Source organism: Rhinopithecus roxellana, chromosome 10 (genome assembly GCF_007565055.1).
Source record: "Rhinopithecus roxellana isolate Shanxi Qingling chromosome 10, ASM756505v1, whole genome shotgun sequence".
Classification (NCBI taxonomy): Eukaryota; Metazoa; Chordata; class Mammalia; order Primates; family Cercopithecidae; genus Rhinopithecus; species Rhinopithecus roxellana.
In genome coordinates, this window is record NC_044558.1 from 128,775,535 (window position 1) to 128,792,556 (window position 17,022).

Below are 17,022 nucleotides of genomic sequence, written 5' to 3' on the forward strand. Positions count from 1 at the left end.
CAATCAGGTTTTACGCCCAGACGTTCCATTGCCCAGGGACCGACAGGAGACAGATGCCTTTTTCTATCTCAATTGCCCAGAGGCCTTCTTTCCTCTTATACTAATCCTCCTCAGCACAGACCCTTCACGGGTGTCAGGCTGGGGGATGATCAGGTCTTTCCCTTCCCACAAGGCCATATTTCAGACTATCACATGGGGAGAAACCTTGGACAATACCTAGCTTTCCTAGGCAGAGGTCCCTGCAAATTCCGCAGTGTATGTATCCCTGGGTACTTGAGATTAAGAGAATGGTAATGACTTTTAACAAGCATACTGCCTTCAGGTACTTGTTTAACATAGCACACCCTGCACAGTCCTAAATCCGTTAAACCTTGAGTCACCACAGCACATGTCTCTTGCAAGGACAGGGTTGGGGGTAGGGTTACAGATTAACAGCATCTCAAATGGAGAACAAAATGGAGTCTCTTATGTCTACTTCTTTCTATATAGACACAGTAACAGTCTGATCTCTCTTTCTTTTCCCCACATAGAATGTCTGCTTTTCCCTGACTTTGAGTTAGGTACCTATGGAGGTAGCATTAATTCAGATAAACTGCCATCATGCTGTGTTATGCCATTTCTAAAGGCACTCAACTTGTACTTTTAAAAAAATAGGAAAAGTAAGCATTTCAATCTAAGTGGAAATTTGACTCACTGACTTACCTTTCTATGTTAAAATTTCACTATATGAAGTGTGTCTTAGATTACCAAATTGTAGAGGCTTTTGTTGGTGGTGGTAAGCGGTAGTGGTCATGAGTGTATAGAGGCAGACAAATATATTTATAATACATTTTATGTCATGAATTACATATTGAAATAAATAGGTGAATATATAAATTTATATTTGTGATGTTCACTTATTGGTCCTTCTTTCAAAGTGGACTCAAACCCAGTATTTCAAATTGAATAAGGTACAATTAAATCATAGTCTCTCAAACTTATTTGAAAAATTTCCCACAATAGGCTACAGTTTTATTGCATATCACGTCTATATATAAATATGTAAAACATAATATGTAATTTATGATATGCCATAATTTATAATATCAACATTATATTTAGGTTTATAAATATTACATATATGGGTTTGTCATTTAACATTATAATTTATTTCAACTCCCCCATCTCTCTTTCTAGTGTTAACAAAATTTTTTTTTTTTTTTTTGAGATGGAGTTTCGCTCTTTTTGCCCAGGCTGGAGTGCAATGGTGCGATCTCAGTTCACTGCAAACTCTGCCTCCTGGGTTCAAGCTATTCTCCTGCCTCAGCCTCCCGAGTAGTTGGGATTACAGGCATGCACCACCGTGCCTGGTTAATTTTGTATTTTTATTAGAGACGGGATTTCTCCATGTTGGTCAGGCTGGTCTTGAACTCCCGACCTCAGGTGATCCACCCGCTTCGGCCTCCCAAAGTGCTGGGATTACAGGCGTGAACCACCGCACCCGGCCCGTGTTAACACAATTTTAATGAGTGCATATGATGTTCAAGGACATTGCCTATAGTAGCATACAATTCCCAGGAATTAAACAAGAGGAATTATGAATAGTAACCCAACAACCTCTGGTGCTAGGGATTAAAATATAGTTAGAGTGACTCTATAACACTCTGCAACACAAAGGTTACTGTGTGGATACATCAGATATTAATTGTAGGTTTTATTCTAAAGTTTATTCATTCAATTTCTTATGAAAGTGAAGCATTTAAACAAATTCTGCATTATTTCCTTAGTTAGGCTGGTATTTGCAGCTCAGTAAGGAATCAAATACATTAAGGTTGAGAATGCCTTACTGCCAGGGAGCTTACTGAGTGTATTCTCTGGTTTCTCACAACTACTTTGGAAAAAAATAATGAGAATAACTAAATTACTGTAATTAGAGGTACCAACAGTAAAATTTTGGTGACTACATTTATCTTAACGGTGTGTACATGAAATCACAGGTACCCTTGAGTAACCTGAGTGAGTTAGGCTTCCAAGTGCTAGAATGGGTAGCTAGGCAAGCACAAGCAGGGAAGAGAGGGCTCCCCAACCCTACCCACACCCCCATGTCCCTACTCGCCCAATCCCCAACCAAGAATTATCAGATGACCATCAGCTGATGGTCAGGTAGTTGTTAAATTGTCTCTCTAAAATAATAACTGGTGGCAGCCAGCACCAGGGAAAGGTAGACTCCCAACAGATAGAAAACACCTGAAACTGACAATCAGCTTCCAGATAAGATCTCAGAAGTTGGGTAAGTCAGCTCAAGTATGTACACTAAGAGACAAAATGGCAGAGTTTAACTGGTATATGACCCCCAAAATAAATGCAACAAAAACAAAAATATATAAATGGGATGTAATTAAACTAAAAAGCTTCTGCACAGCAAGAGAAATAATAAACAGAGTAAACAGACAACCCACAGGATTGGAGAAAATATTTGCAAACTACACATCCGATAAAGAACTAGTATCCAGAATCTAAAAGGAACTCGAGCAAATCACCAAGAAAAAAATAAATAATCCCATTGACAAGTGGGCAAAGGACATGAATAGACATTTACTTTAAAAAAGATATACAAATAGCCAACAAACATGAAAAAAATGCTCAGCATCACTAATCATCAGGGAAATGCAAATCAAAACCACAATGAGATACCACCTTACTCCTGGAAGAATGTCCATTATTAAAAAGTCAAAAAACAGGCCGGGTGTGGTGGCTCACACCTGCAGTCCCAGCACTTTGGGAGGCTGAGGCAGGTGGATCATGAGGTCAGGAGATGGAGACCATCCTGGCCAACATGGTGAAACCCCATTCCTGCTAAAATACAAAAAATTAGCCGGGCATGGTGGCGCGTGCTTGTAGTCCCAGCTACTTGGGAGGTTGAGGCAAGGGAATCACTTGAACCCAGGGGGCAGATGTTTCAGTGTGCTGAGATGGCGCCACTGCACTCTAGCCTGGCAACAGGGCGAACGTTCTTCTCAAAAGAAGAAAAAAAAAAGAAAGAAAAAAGTAGAAAAACAATAGATAGTGATGTAAATGTGGGAAAAAGGGAATGCTTACACAATGCTAGTGAGAATGTAAATTAGTACAATCTCTATGGAAAAGAGTAAGGAGATTCCTTAAAGAGCTAAAAGTAGGTCTACCATTTGACACAGTAATCCTAGTACTGAGTATCTAACCAAAGGAAGAGAAGTCATTTTATGAAAAACACACTTGCACACGTATGTTTATAGCAGCACAATTCACAATTGCAAAGGTGTGAAGCCAACCTAAGTGCCCATCAACTAATGAGAGGGTAAAGAAGATATGGTATTTACCCACTATGGGATACTACCCAGCCATTAAAAGGAATGAAATAATGTCTTTTGCAGCAACTGGGGTGGAGCTGGAGACCATTATTCTAAGCGAAGTAACACAGGAGAGGAAAACCAAAAACTGTATATTCTCACTTATAGGGGGGAGCTAAGCTATAGCTATGAGTTATGCAAAGGCATACAGAGTGATATAATAGACTTTAGAGATTAGGATGAGAGGGGGCCAGGAATAAAGAACTATAAATTAGATATAATGCACACTTCTTGGGTGGCAGATACACTAAAATATTAGAATTCACCACTATATAATTCATCCGTGTAACCAAAAACCACTTGTATCCCAAAAACTATTGAAATAAAGAAATGATAATAATTTTTTTTGTTTTTTTTGTTTTTTGTTTTTTGTTTTTTTTTGAGACGGAGTCTCGCTGTTGCCCAGGCTGGAGCGCAGTGGCGCCATCTCGGCTCACCTCAAGCTCCGCCTCCCGGGTTGACACCACTCTCCTGCCTCAGCCTCCCGAGTAGCTGGGACTACAGGCGCCCACCACCACGCCCGGCTAGTTTTTTGTATTTTTAGTAGAGACGGGGTTTCACTGTGTTACCCAGGATGGTCTCCATCTCCTGACCTCATAATCCACCCGCCTCGACCTCCCAAAGTGCTGGGATTACAGGCCTGAGCCATCACGCCTGACCAATAATAAATTTTTAAGAAAGAAAATGGCTGGTGCAGTGGTTCACGCCTGTAATCTCAGCACTTTGGGAGTCCGAGGTGGGCGGATCATGAGGTCAGGAGTTCAAGACAAGCCTGGACAACATGGTGAAACCCCGTCTCTACAAAAATACAAAAATTAGCCGGGCATGATGGCGAAAACCTGTAATTCCAAGTACTCGGGAGGCTGAGGTGGGAGAATCGCTTGAACCAGGAGGCAGAGATTGCAGTGAGCCAAGATAGCACCACTACACTCCAGCCTGGGCGACAGAGGAAACTCTGTCAAAAAAGGAAAGGAAAGGAAAGGAAAGGAAAGGAAAGGAAAGGAAAAAGGAAAAAGGAAAAAGGAAAAAGGAAAAAGGGGAAAGGGGAAAGGGGAAAGGGGAAAGGGGAAAGGGGAAAGGGGAAAGGGGAAAGGGGAAAGGGGAAAGGGGAAAGGGGAAAGGGGAAAGGGGAAAGGAAAGGAAAAAAGAGAAAAGAGAAAAGAAGAAAAGAAAAGGAAAGGAAAGGAAAGGAAAAGGAGAAAGGAGAGGAAGCTAAATTATCTAAGGTCACATAGTAAGGGGTGGATTCAGGATTGAAATGCAGGTATATTTGCACTGTATTTTATTGAATGTCAGACCATGCCAAATCAGTTTGTCTTGAAACTGGACAAACAGGTCAGGCAAAAGAAGAATGAGACTAAAATAGTTATCACCTTGTCTGACATTGAGAATAACAATCTTTACCCTACCCATTATGGAATACTTTTGTTTTGTTTTATTTTGTGTTTTAAGGTTTTAACTGGAAGAAAGTTAAAAAAAATTCAATACACTTATTAAATATTTCCAACACTGAAAGATTGCTGGTAGCACATCTTTTTTTCCTTCTAAAATCCAAATGGGATTGTTCTGTTTTCTTTGTTCTGTATACAACTAAGAAAATTTTCTTTTATGGTTCAATAAAACCTTTACCGACTAAATAGACCCACATCCTGTAGCTGGTCCCTTAATGTCCTTCCCAAGGAACTTTGGTCTATATTTTCATCTGCCTCATTACTGCTTCCCTTGTGCATTAACCATCCCATACCCCACACTCACCTGCCTCCATGTTCTTGCTTATACAACTTACTCCCTTGAAATATCCTTTCCTCACCTCTGGGATCTACACTGTACCCTGGTTCTACTCAAAGACCACACTGTCCGCAGAGCCTGTCATGATTCTTTCAGTCATACAGAGATAAGAGTCTTACACAGATAAGAGTCTTTGTAAATACAGGTTCTGAATTTACAGACGTTCACTCAGTGACTGAACATATTTAGTTAGCTTATTTTTATACTTGATGTGATATTAGTGGTTGGGATTTTGAGACCACCTTGAAGAAGTTCACAGGCTCTACCTTATTTTTTGGTTATGTATGCACAAGTATTATTTCCCCATCCAGCCTGTAAACTAACTGAGGTCAAGGATGTATGAGTCATCTCTGTAACCCCCACAACATTTAAGCCCATTACTTGCCTATAACAGATGCTCAATACATGTTGGTTGACTACATTTACTCTATGAATAACGAAAAAACAAATTATTTTAATATAGATTTATAATTTAATACAGTGTGATTAAGTTGATAGAGTGTGGCATCTTATACTCCCTTTGTAAAACAGGGATAGTAATATCTATCTTGCATAGTTTTCTTGAAGATCAGAAATAAAATATGCAAAGTATCTGGTATATCTTTAATGTCCAATAAGTGATAACTGAATTAACAATGATAACTACACAAACCAAAGAGTGGTATGGTATTACAGTGGGTACTTTTTAAATTAATTTTATTAAGAATTTTAAAAGAGACAGAGAAGAAAATAAGTCAGTCACAAAAGCAGGTACAAAACAATGCAGAGAAAGGTTCAAAGATGAACAAAAAGGGAAACAGAATAATGAAATTAATCTCCCCAAATCCTAAATAAGATTTGCATAAGTAGATACCTTCTCTGCTCAAATAACAAAATGACACAAAGAAACTTGTACTGCACAACCACATCTAGAATTACAAAATTTTTAAAGAACCGTAAAGATACTGGTTCTGAAAATCCACTGCTTCTCTGTGGGAACATTCCTTATGCTATTTAGAACAAAGGTTATCATCACTAAGAAGTGGCACACAAACCCTTGAAAGGATATCGCAGACAATATAGAAAACAGCATATCTGGTAAGTTTATCAGGGTTGTAAGTAGATTAGAAGAGCAGGAAGAAATTCTAAAATTCTAAAACGATATAATTTAAGTAGTGAGAAATCTTACCACATAGATAACAAACTGCATTAATAAACACTTTAAAAATTGAAATAATGGATAGGCATTATAAAAAGAAAAATTAAATATATCAAAAAATGTGTCCACTTAGATTTTTTTTAACAATGAGAACACTTGGACACAGGAAGGGGCATATCACACACCGGGACCTGTCGTAGGGCAGAGGGATGGGGGAGGGATAGCATTAGGAGATATACCTAACGTAAATGACACATGTATACATATGTAACAAACCTGCACATTGTGCACATGTACCCTAGAACTTAAAGTATAATAAAAAAATAAAATAAAATAAAATAAAATGAAGAAAACTAAAAAAAAAAAAACAAAAAAAACACACCTTTTTTACCTTCATGGACATAATGCCCTGATTATCACATAAATATATAAATACAAAACCTCTGGAACTGAAATGCTGAAAATTTAGTGTAAGCTTACATGAAAGCTAAGAGCCTGTGGTCCCACATACAGCTATAACTGTTATAAAACTCTGTTCTGGTTTCTGATCATTCACTTCTGTGTATAGACTCCATGCCTCCACTTTAGTAAATACAAATAACCTGATCAAGCAACAACAGCTCTTGAGCAGAAACTCTGTCCAGAATTTACTCCATAAACTTCTATAATGTGAAACTCATTCTTATGCATAGTAAGTGCTTTTTAGTCAAAGAATCTCTCATTAAAAGACAAATCCTTCTTGAAATAAAAACTCTCATCAATATCAAGTAAGAGTTGAGAGCAAAGCGCTAAGAGAACAGGATAGGCACCTTAAGCAAGAACATTGGTAGAGGAATGGTAGGGGTAAACTGTAAGGAAAGCAAAACAGAAAAAGAGCAAAAGAGAAGGGCATGAAGGAGTCCTGTTACCATACAATGTCTCTGGTTGGGCTTTGAGAGCCATATACATTTGCAATCACTTTTCTTCACACATCTGGGTGTGATTTCACTCCGGTTTTGAAATTCTAATATGTTATCCTGGAGGATGGGTAGAGGAGACTGGCACGACAAGACAGGGAAAGGAGCAAGACAACAGAAACAGAAACATTTGTTTTTCTGAAGCTTCATCAGCCTTCTGAAAACAGTATTTGATCCTTATGAGGTGCTTAGAAACCATATTTTTCCGGAACCCCTCCTGCAGAAAAGCCACTGGAAAATAAAAGAGGATATGAACCAGAACCAAGCCCTTGGAGTACCCAGATATTCAAACTCAGTTTTCAGAGCTTTATTTGATTTTAAGTTTATGATTATTATCTGGCTATACCAAGAGATATTGTCTAAGTGTTTTCAACTTTCATATTAAAGTAAAATTTAAAATTTAAAGAATGTCCTGCTGTGATGCTGAAGAGCAAAAAATCAATAGGACAGTGAAAGATACTACAGTAGAGTCATTGGTGCAGTGGGAAAGACAGGATTTTTTTAATCAGGCAGACATTTGTTAGGATATTGGCTCTTTTTTAAAACTTTGTGTACATATCTTGACTTCTTTTTGCTTCAACTTTCTCATTTATATATTTTTTAAAAATCTGCCTTGCAAAGATATGAGGATAAAATAATGTATAAAAAGCTCTTAGCATATAACAATACCTAGTGATAAGGTTTGACTGTGTCCCCAACAAAATCTCATCTTGAATTGTGGCTCCCATAATCTCCACATATTGCGGGAAGGACCCTGTGGGAGGTAATTGAATTATGGTGGTGGGTTATTCCCATGCTGTTCTCATGATAGGGGATACGTCTCACGAGATCTGATGGCTTTATAAAGGGCAATTCCCGTGTACTTCTCTCTTGCCTTTTGCCATGTAAGATGTGTGTTTGCTTCTCCTTCACCTGCCATGATTGTGTGGCCTCCCCAGCCATGTGGAACTGTGAGTTCATTAAATCTCTTTTTCTTTATAAATTACCCAGTCTCAGATATTTCTTCACAGCAGTATGAAATGGACTAAAGCAGTAAATCGGTACCAGGATTAATAGGGCACTGCTGTAAAGACAACTAAAAATGTGGAAAAATGTGGAAGCAACTTTGGAAATGGGTAACAGGCAGAGGTTGGATAGTTAGGAGGGTTGAAGAGAAAACAGGAAAATGTGAGAATGTTTGGAACTTCCTAGAGACTTGCAGGGCTTGGGAGACAGGAAAATTTCGGAAAGTTTGGAACTTCCTAGAGACTTCTTGAATGGCTTTGATCAAAACACTGATAGTGATATGGACAATGAAGTGCAGGCTGAGGTGGTCTCAGTTGGAGATGAGGAACTTCTTGGGAACTAGAGCAAAGGTGACTCTCGCTATGCTTTAGCAAAGAAACTGGTGGTTTTTTGCCCCTGCCCTAGAGAATTTTGAACTTGAGAGAGATAGGGTATCTGATGGAAAAAATTTCTAAGCAGCAAAGCATTCAAGAGGTGACAGAGCATAAAAGTTTGGAAAACTTGCAGCCTGACAATGCAGTAGAAAAGAAAAACCCATTTTCTGGGGAGAAATTCATGCCAGCTGAAGAAATTTGCATAAGTAACAAGAAGCCAAATGCTAATCACCAAGATGATGGGGAAAATATCTTCAGGGCTTGCCAGAGACCTTCACAGCAGCCCCTCCCACCCCAGGCCCTGAGTCTTAGGGAGGAAAAATGATTTCCAGGGCCAGGTCCAGGGCCCTCCTGCTGTGTACACCCTTGGAACTTGGTGCCTTGCATCCCAGCCACTACAGTCGTGGCTAAAGGGGCCAAGATACAGCTCGAGCTGTGGCTTCAGAGGATGCAAGCCCCAAGCCTCGGCAGCTTCCATATGATATTGACCCTACGGGTGCACAGAAGTCAAGAATTGAGGTTATTGAACCTCTACCTGGATTTCGGAAGATGTATGGAAATGCCTGGATGTCCAGGCAGAGGTTTGCTGTAGTGGCAGGGCCCTCATGGCGAACCTCTGCTAGGGCAGTGCAGAAGGAGCATGTGGGGTTGGAGTCCCCCCACACAGAGTCCCCAGTGGGATACTGCCTAGTGGAGCTGTGAGAAGAGGGCCACTGTCCTCCAGAACACAGAATGGTAGATCCACCAACAGTTTGTACCGTGCACCTGGAAAAACCACACAGACACTCAACACCAGCCCATGAAATCAGCCAGGAGGAGCACTGTATCCTACAAAACCATAGAGGTGAAGATGTCCAAGGCCATGGAAGTCCTCCTCTTGCATCAGCATGACCTGTATGTGAGACATGGAGTCAATCATTTTGGGATGTTAAGGCTTAATGACTGCCCTTTGGATTTTGGACTTACGTGGGGCCTGTAGCCCCTTTGTTTTGGCCAATTTCTCCCATTTGGAATGGGTATATTTACCGAATGCCTGTACCCCAATTATATCTAGGAAGTAACTTGCTTTTGATTTTGCAGGCTCATAGACAAAAGGGACTTGCCTTGTCTCAGATAAGACTTTGAACTTGGACTTTTGAGTTAATGTTGAAATGAGTTAAGACTTTGGGGGACTGTTGGAAGGGCACATTGTGTTTGAAATGTGAGGACATAAGGTTTGGGAGGGACCAGGGGCAGAATTATGTGATTTGGCTGTGTCTCCACCCAAATCTCATTTTGAATTATAGCTCCCATAATCCCCATGTGTCATGGATGGGACCCAGTGGGAGGTAATTGAATCATGGGGGCAGGTTTTTCCCATGCTCTTCTTATGATAGTGACATTTCACAGGATCTGATGGTTGTATAAAGGGCAGTTCCTTTGTACTTCTCTCTTGCCTGCCACCATGTAAGATGTCCTTTGCTCCTCCTTCTTCTTCCACCATGATTGTGAGGCCTCCCCAGCCATGTGAAACTATGAGTCCATTAAACCTCTTTTTCTTTATAAATTGCCCCATCTCGGTTATTTCTTCATAGCAGTATGAAAATGGACTAATATCCCTAGCAATACAACACTTTAATAAATTTTAACTGTAATCATTAACTAAAATTCTAGGATATTGTGGCATTGACCAAAGCATGAAGTGCTCAAAAATATTATGCCACTTCACTACTTTCATATATGGCCCTTTCTTGATTCTAAGACTTCTGGAAAAAAAAATAAGGAAATATGTAAGCCCACAGGTCAAGATGTTTAGGAAATTCTAATGGCTGCAACTGGTAAAATGCTGCAAGTGTAGGATTTGTCTTCCAGAGTACATGCAAACATAGACCTAGCCCCTTTTGTACCTCATCATTATAAATACCATAATACAGCAATCCAATGGATGCTTAAATGTGACTATTTTTAAGACATAATGTACTGAGCCTCTTCAATAGCTTTAAAATCTCACACATCTCTAGTACACGTTGCCCTGTCAATATATGTGAGTTTAGGAGCTGAATAACCTAAAATGGGTAATGTACTACTTTACAGCCAAATATGAGCTAGAGTCACTGTGACCAGTAATCTGAGGTAAATTGTTTTTTCATCTATAGTAGAGGAAAGCATCAAGATATCAATTTACTTGTCAAAAATAGTTATAATTATTACAGGTACATTGTACTATATGTTTGCATCTGGAAATTTGCCTCTGTGAAACTTATGTTATTACCACCTACACGTTTTGCTTTCTCACTTTTCTTATAAATATATATTTAAAACTTTATTTAGTCCATAGAAATACCCACAAATATGGCCAAAATGTTATGCAGATAAGACTTATTAACAAGTTAAGATCCAGATGCTGATTAAGACTTATTAAGTCTTATTCAATGCAGATAAGATTTATTCACAAGCTAAGATCTTAAGTTAACAAATGATCAGTGTGCCAACTGGAAACCAGAAATTCAAAACACAGTCTAACCTCTGCACTCTTCCGTATCCATATGAAGAACTTATTTTTTCATGTAAATGGAACAAAATATATTATTGCAAAATCAAAGATTTTTTGACGTGACATTATAGTTCATAATGAACTTAGCTATTAGACAGCCCGACCACTAAGTCCCATCTAGCATGGATTTTAACACCAAGATTTACAGCATAAAGAGTAGGCACACACATACAAATCACCAATGGCATAAGTGCCACTAAGAAATGAAGAAAAAAATCGTGCACCCACAGAGATACAAGAAAGAAAATGAATAGGAAAAGTAAACTATCTCATTTCTTCTTCAAAATAAAATGCTTCCTGTGGGCTTTTTATTATATAATGCTATTATATTACTAATTATAGTATATACTTATATTATATTACTAATGTACTTTTATGTTAAAATTAAATTACTTTTAATGGCAAAAAGACATAATTACTTGTGCCCCAGCCTAATATTTACATACTGTTTCTTCATTTTAAAATGCAAATACATGTACACTGTTACACTAGATTACCATGTTATATTCTTATAAAAATAGATGGGATCACAGACAGTTACTATCAAAAATGTGTGATTTGTAAGACAAAAATGCTAGTGAACTATGTTCACATTACCAGCTATTTATTTCTAGAGTTTTATAGAAAACTTTAAATCACAGAAAGATATTTGTAGTGTCAGGAGGTGTCTGACCATACGGGCCAAACTTAAGTAAACGTATATAGTTTTGAGTTTCTAAATTACTGTTGCATACTTTATTTTACTCAAAAAACATTGTCATATGGACCTTAGACCATGTCTAATGTCCACAAAAAGGAAAAGAATGTAAACTTGTGAAAGATAGCCTTTTAAAAATCTGAAATACAAATATATTTATAGTTAAAATGATGATAAGGTTTGTAAAACGCAGTGCAGGAGGTTGTGGAAGAATAAAGATACTATTTTCTTGTGCCCCAACTTCTAAATTCCCCCAACAACATTTCCCAGTCTACATTTTCCTAATTTTTTTTCCTGTCTTGCAAACATTTACATCATATATTGCACTTGGATGACATTTTGGAACACCCAAGCTGCTACTATAACAATGGAATTGATACTAACTTTTAAATCCAAATAACAGAAATATTTCTGATGCTTTGATGATTGCCAAGGGGCCATCTTGGTAGATCTCTTAGGCTTCCTAGAATTGACTCAAACAGGAGATATCTAAATCTTCTTTTGTTGAATCCTAAAAAGATTAGATATCCACATAGCATATACAAAATGAGATAAATTATGTAAAGTCCCTCTTAGAGAGCCTGAAATGTTACAAATTTCAATAATTGGTAGCTCCTGCTGCTAGACAAATTAATTGAAAAGTTGTCAGCCTTCAGCTCCGTCTTGTCCTTGTTCTGCCGCTAAGTAGCAGTATTAAGTAACCCCTAAGCCATTTTTTATTTTCTGTCCCCATTTCAAAGGTAGGACACATCTTTGAACACTTATTTGTTTTGGCTGTCTTACAAGAAATAATGATTTCAAGAGATTTAAAATGTATAAATTTCTGAAATTTTCCATGTAAACGTAACAAAATATTACAGCAAAGTCAAAGATTTTTCTGACATTATAGTTCATACTGAATTTAGCTATTAGACAGCCCTACCAATGAGTCCCATTTAGCATGGATTTTAACACCAAGATTTACAGCATTATTATAAGTGATGAATTCTCCTTTAAAAATGTTCATTTATAGAGGACCCCAAATTTGATTCAAATGCTTTGACTGTCCTTATCAATTTCCATCTCATGGAGATGATGACATGCCTCTGAAACAAAATCTATTCCATGATTCATGAAGTTGTCTGTAAGTTAAATGGTAAAATATATATATAAGCTGAAAAACTAGTAACAGCATGCCAAAGTGAGGAGAGTTGCAGAAGGAAAAATTATAATCCTAGTGTCTTTCTGAGCATAAGGACAATATTTACCGAAAGAGGTGTGTTATTGAAAAATACTCGAAAGTTGTGATAATGCACTGTTGTACTCCCAAGCAATATTTACATTTGAAAAGGATAGTAGGCGCAGGTAACTTGAACAAATGGGATGTATATGGTGATATTAGAAAAGAGGCTAGTTCTTCCTCCACTGCCTATCAAATTCATTTCATAGGGCCAGTTTTGTTTTGTTTTGTTTTGTTTTTTTGTTTTCTTTAATTCCACTGACACTAACTGTAATCTCAAACAGGCTGCACTGCTTTCTGTTGACATTCAAAAGAAAAAAAAAAAGCCCTCTGGTCACTTTTAGTTCCCCCAAAAGGCGCAGTTCTGGATTAATATGTCTAGTTCACTTCGCACTTTATGTAAATCAAATCTCCTTCCCTCCCACTATATCAGGTTCAAAGTCTACATTTGAGAAAGAGGGTCTAGGTTATTTCTCTATTTTTCATCCTAGTTTCTCTCCTTCTGCCTTCCTTTTTCTCCTACAATTGAACAAAGCTGTTCTATCTCCTCTAGAGTTGAAACTTAAAGGGGAAGAGTTAATGAAGGAAGAAATGTCTTCCTTGATTCCTTTGCCCAGGGCAGTATCTAAAACTGACTCTTTCTCTTAAGACCACTTTCTTGAATTCTTTGGAGATCCCACCCCTCATTCATGGTCTGACACCTGCAGTATCTTTGGCAGGGTAAATGCATCTCCTCTGACTAATCACATCCAATTTCTCCCTGCAGCTTTAGATATTCAACATACACTTTTAGCCTCTTTCTACTAAACTCTCATCACCATTCCATATGATCCAATCATTCTAAATATAAGACAGCCCCAAACTAGCTCTGGGTAACCCACCGCTGGCTGGCGTCAAGTTCTTTTTTAGATGTGGCCTTCTCTTCCATTCACCTCCTGGCAGGTGGACCCAGCCACAGCCTTTTGCCTTTTAGACTTCTTAAATTTCTTAAATATAAATTGGACACCAGTCCCCTGTGTCTCCCAAACTGCAGAGGACAAATATAAAGCACTCTGAGCAAACTTAAAGTTATGCTCCCTAGGCTTTAAATCAGAAGAAAGAATAGCTTACCTTTCCCTAACAGAAGTGAAAGTGGGACTCACAGTACAACTCTCTCTACAGAAACGACTTTTATCTTTATCTCTACCCTTTGATCTCTAGTGCACCTCTCAATCTGCACAACCTGTTACACATGCTGACAATGAGAGTTTTCACAAACCCTGTTCTTGTATATTTTACAACTTTATTTTACAAGTTCCCTAGGTGGTCCAAAACAGGTTCTCCAAACCAAGGTATATGAATATTTAGAATGCATAAAATTTTCCAAGGGGTACATGAACATGAATAGTTTTAAGAGAAGTCACTTTCAATTCTTCATTTTCCATGTAGATCCTTTTGAAAAGCCAACCTCTCTGAAAATGTATCTTAAGTTTAGTCATCATGCTAGTCCTTCTTTCCCAACCCTTGGCTTCTGCATAATTTCCTTTTCAAATGTTACAAAAGGAAGGACTTATCTCTCACCTATTCTAAATCTTACTGTGGCATATTTCATTCTCCTCTCCTATAATCAAATAATTCATGCCTCCTGGGGTAGAATCACAAGAGACCATATTTCTCTAAGTCTCCTGTTTAGCACTGGCCAAATACCTTACGTTTTGTAGTTAATTTTCCAACAGAAGATTTCATTGTACACTTCAAATCAGAATATATATATATGCAGATAAAGATCAAGATCACATAATGAGAACAGAACTGATAATAAACCCTCTATCAATCTAGCAATAAGTAGAACACAGACGTGGTTCACACTGCACAGTGATTTTCATTGCTTCCCCAAAAGCAATCTAGGTAACAATGCATTAAACCTTAGAAAACCAGTTTCCTTTATTTAAGATTAATTACTCCTGTTCAGAGAATGATAAACTCTGATTCTACTAGATTCATAATAGAAACATAACCATTTGCAATTGTGAAAGAAATTCTAATCAATATAGATATAAAATTCTCAAAAATATTTATTTCTGTTGCTCTGTCAAGATTTTTGAAGCTGCTTAGAGACCAGCCAGATTAAAAATTTTTAATTTGGCAAAGATAAATAAATCTTTGCTCAGCTTATCAAAGAAAGTTCTGCAGTAGACAATGTCCAATTTAATTTTTTTCGGCTGATATAATCTATGTATAGCTTCAAAAACAAGGTAACTATAAGAGATAAACAGATACAGTTAGTAATCCTTTTTTCAATCTAGATAAAATTGTAAGGTATATTTCTCAGAAATCAGCAAAATGAAAGATTCTAGTAACTAAAGTATTTTTCTGTAAAAATTTTGAATGTTTTCAACAAACTTGAAAGAAAACCAGTGTATCAATTGACAGTAATTTTTGATATTGCAATACAGTTTGAATTTTGACATATAACTATAGAGGGTTCAAATAACCAAGTGACATTACTATAGTAAAATGCCTTCCCTCAACAACATCTTCATGTAAACATATTTCCTAGTGCTTACCTCTATAAAATAATAACAGAACTGATAATAAACCTTGTATCGATCTAGCAATAAGCAGAGCACAGCCATGGTTCAACATTGCACAGTGACCTTCGTAGAGAAAATATAAATCTAGGGTGTCTGTAAGTGAAAACCCCCTTTCCACATTAGGTGCTCATAGATTTCAAGAAAGAAACATGGGCCCATGCACAAGACAGTGCTTCAAAAGACAGTGTCTATGTACATCTTTCTTCCCATTCTGGTCAGCTTGCCTTAGTGGCTCAGCAACAGTATAAAATGTTGGGCCAGTACAGTGGTCTGTAATCCCAGCACTTTGGGAGGCCAAGGTGGGCAGATTATTTAAGTCCAGAAGTTTGAGGCCAGCCTTGGCAACATGATGACACCCCATCTTTACACACACACACACACACAAATTAGCCAGAAGTCGTGGTGCATGTCTGTAGTCCCAGCTACTAGGGAGGCTGACATGGGAGGATCTCTTTAGCTCAGGAGGTAGAGGCTGCAGTGAGCTGTGATCATACCACCACACTCCAACCTGAGTGACAGAGTGAGACTCTGTCTCAGAAATAACACACACACACACACACAACAAAAAGAAAAAAAAAAACACAAGAAAAAGAAATGTGCAGGGAGACATACTGCAGTTAGAGCAAGCTATTCCTGAACAAGGTGATATGGCCACCTCTACAAAATTAGCTGTGCACAGAGAAGAAAAAGTGCTTAGAATGCTGGTCCTGGGGAATAGTAAATTAACCCAGCAAGAGGCTTGCATAACATTTTTTTTTATATATTTAGATATTTTTCAACACCTGGGAGTGGGTGGTACACTCAAGCCACTAATACCAATGGCTAAAAAGCTTAATTCACATAAAATAACAGATCCTTCCACTGGTATTTTGCTAACAATTGCTTACCATCTTGTCAGGAAGATGATGATGATAGTAACATAGCAGGCACTTAACAAAGCACCATAAGTGTGCTGTGAAATAACCAAGCTAGTCTCATGAAAATCAGGAACAAATAAAGGTTGCCAGCTAATATCATTATTATTCATCACTGTTTTGATATTTTTTGCATTAGCTAATACAAGCAAATGAGAAAATGAAATTAATACATAAATATTGTAAATTTAAAAACAAAATATATTTAATTAAGAAAATTACTAATACTTGCAAAACACAAAAAAAGTTCCTATATTGTAATTAATAAAAGAATTTCATACAGAAACATGATACAAAATATATAAAACCAAAGGCTTTTCTTTATACTGGCAGTATAATACAAAAATTAAAATAAAAATGAAATAGCATTCACAATAACAATCGAACCATAAAGTACCACAGAAAACTTTAACAAAAATGTGCAACTGTATGAAGAAGAATACAAAATTTTATATTGAAG

The 17,022-nt window shown here is 37.5% G+C and overlaps 1 protein-coding gene across 2 annotated transcripts in view; it reads right to left on the reverse strand.

Annotated features, from left to right (window-relative positions):
- SLCO1A2 (solute carrier organic anion transporter family member 1A2) overlaps nt 1-16,641 on the reverse strand; it is a 148,326-nt gene extending 131,685 nt beyond the window's left edge. For both annotated transcript variants that reach the window (XM_010361361.2, XM_010361362.1), the window contains exon 1: nt 16,536-16,641. The gene's annotated coding sequence lies outside the window, so the exon portion shown is untranslated. The remainder of the gene's footprint in view (nt 1-16,535) is intronic.
- Between the last annotated feature and the right edge of the window lie 381 nt (nt 16,642-17,022).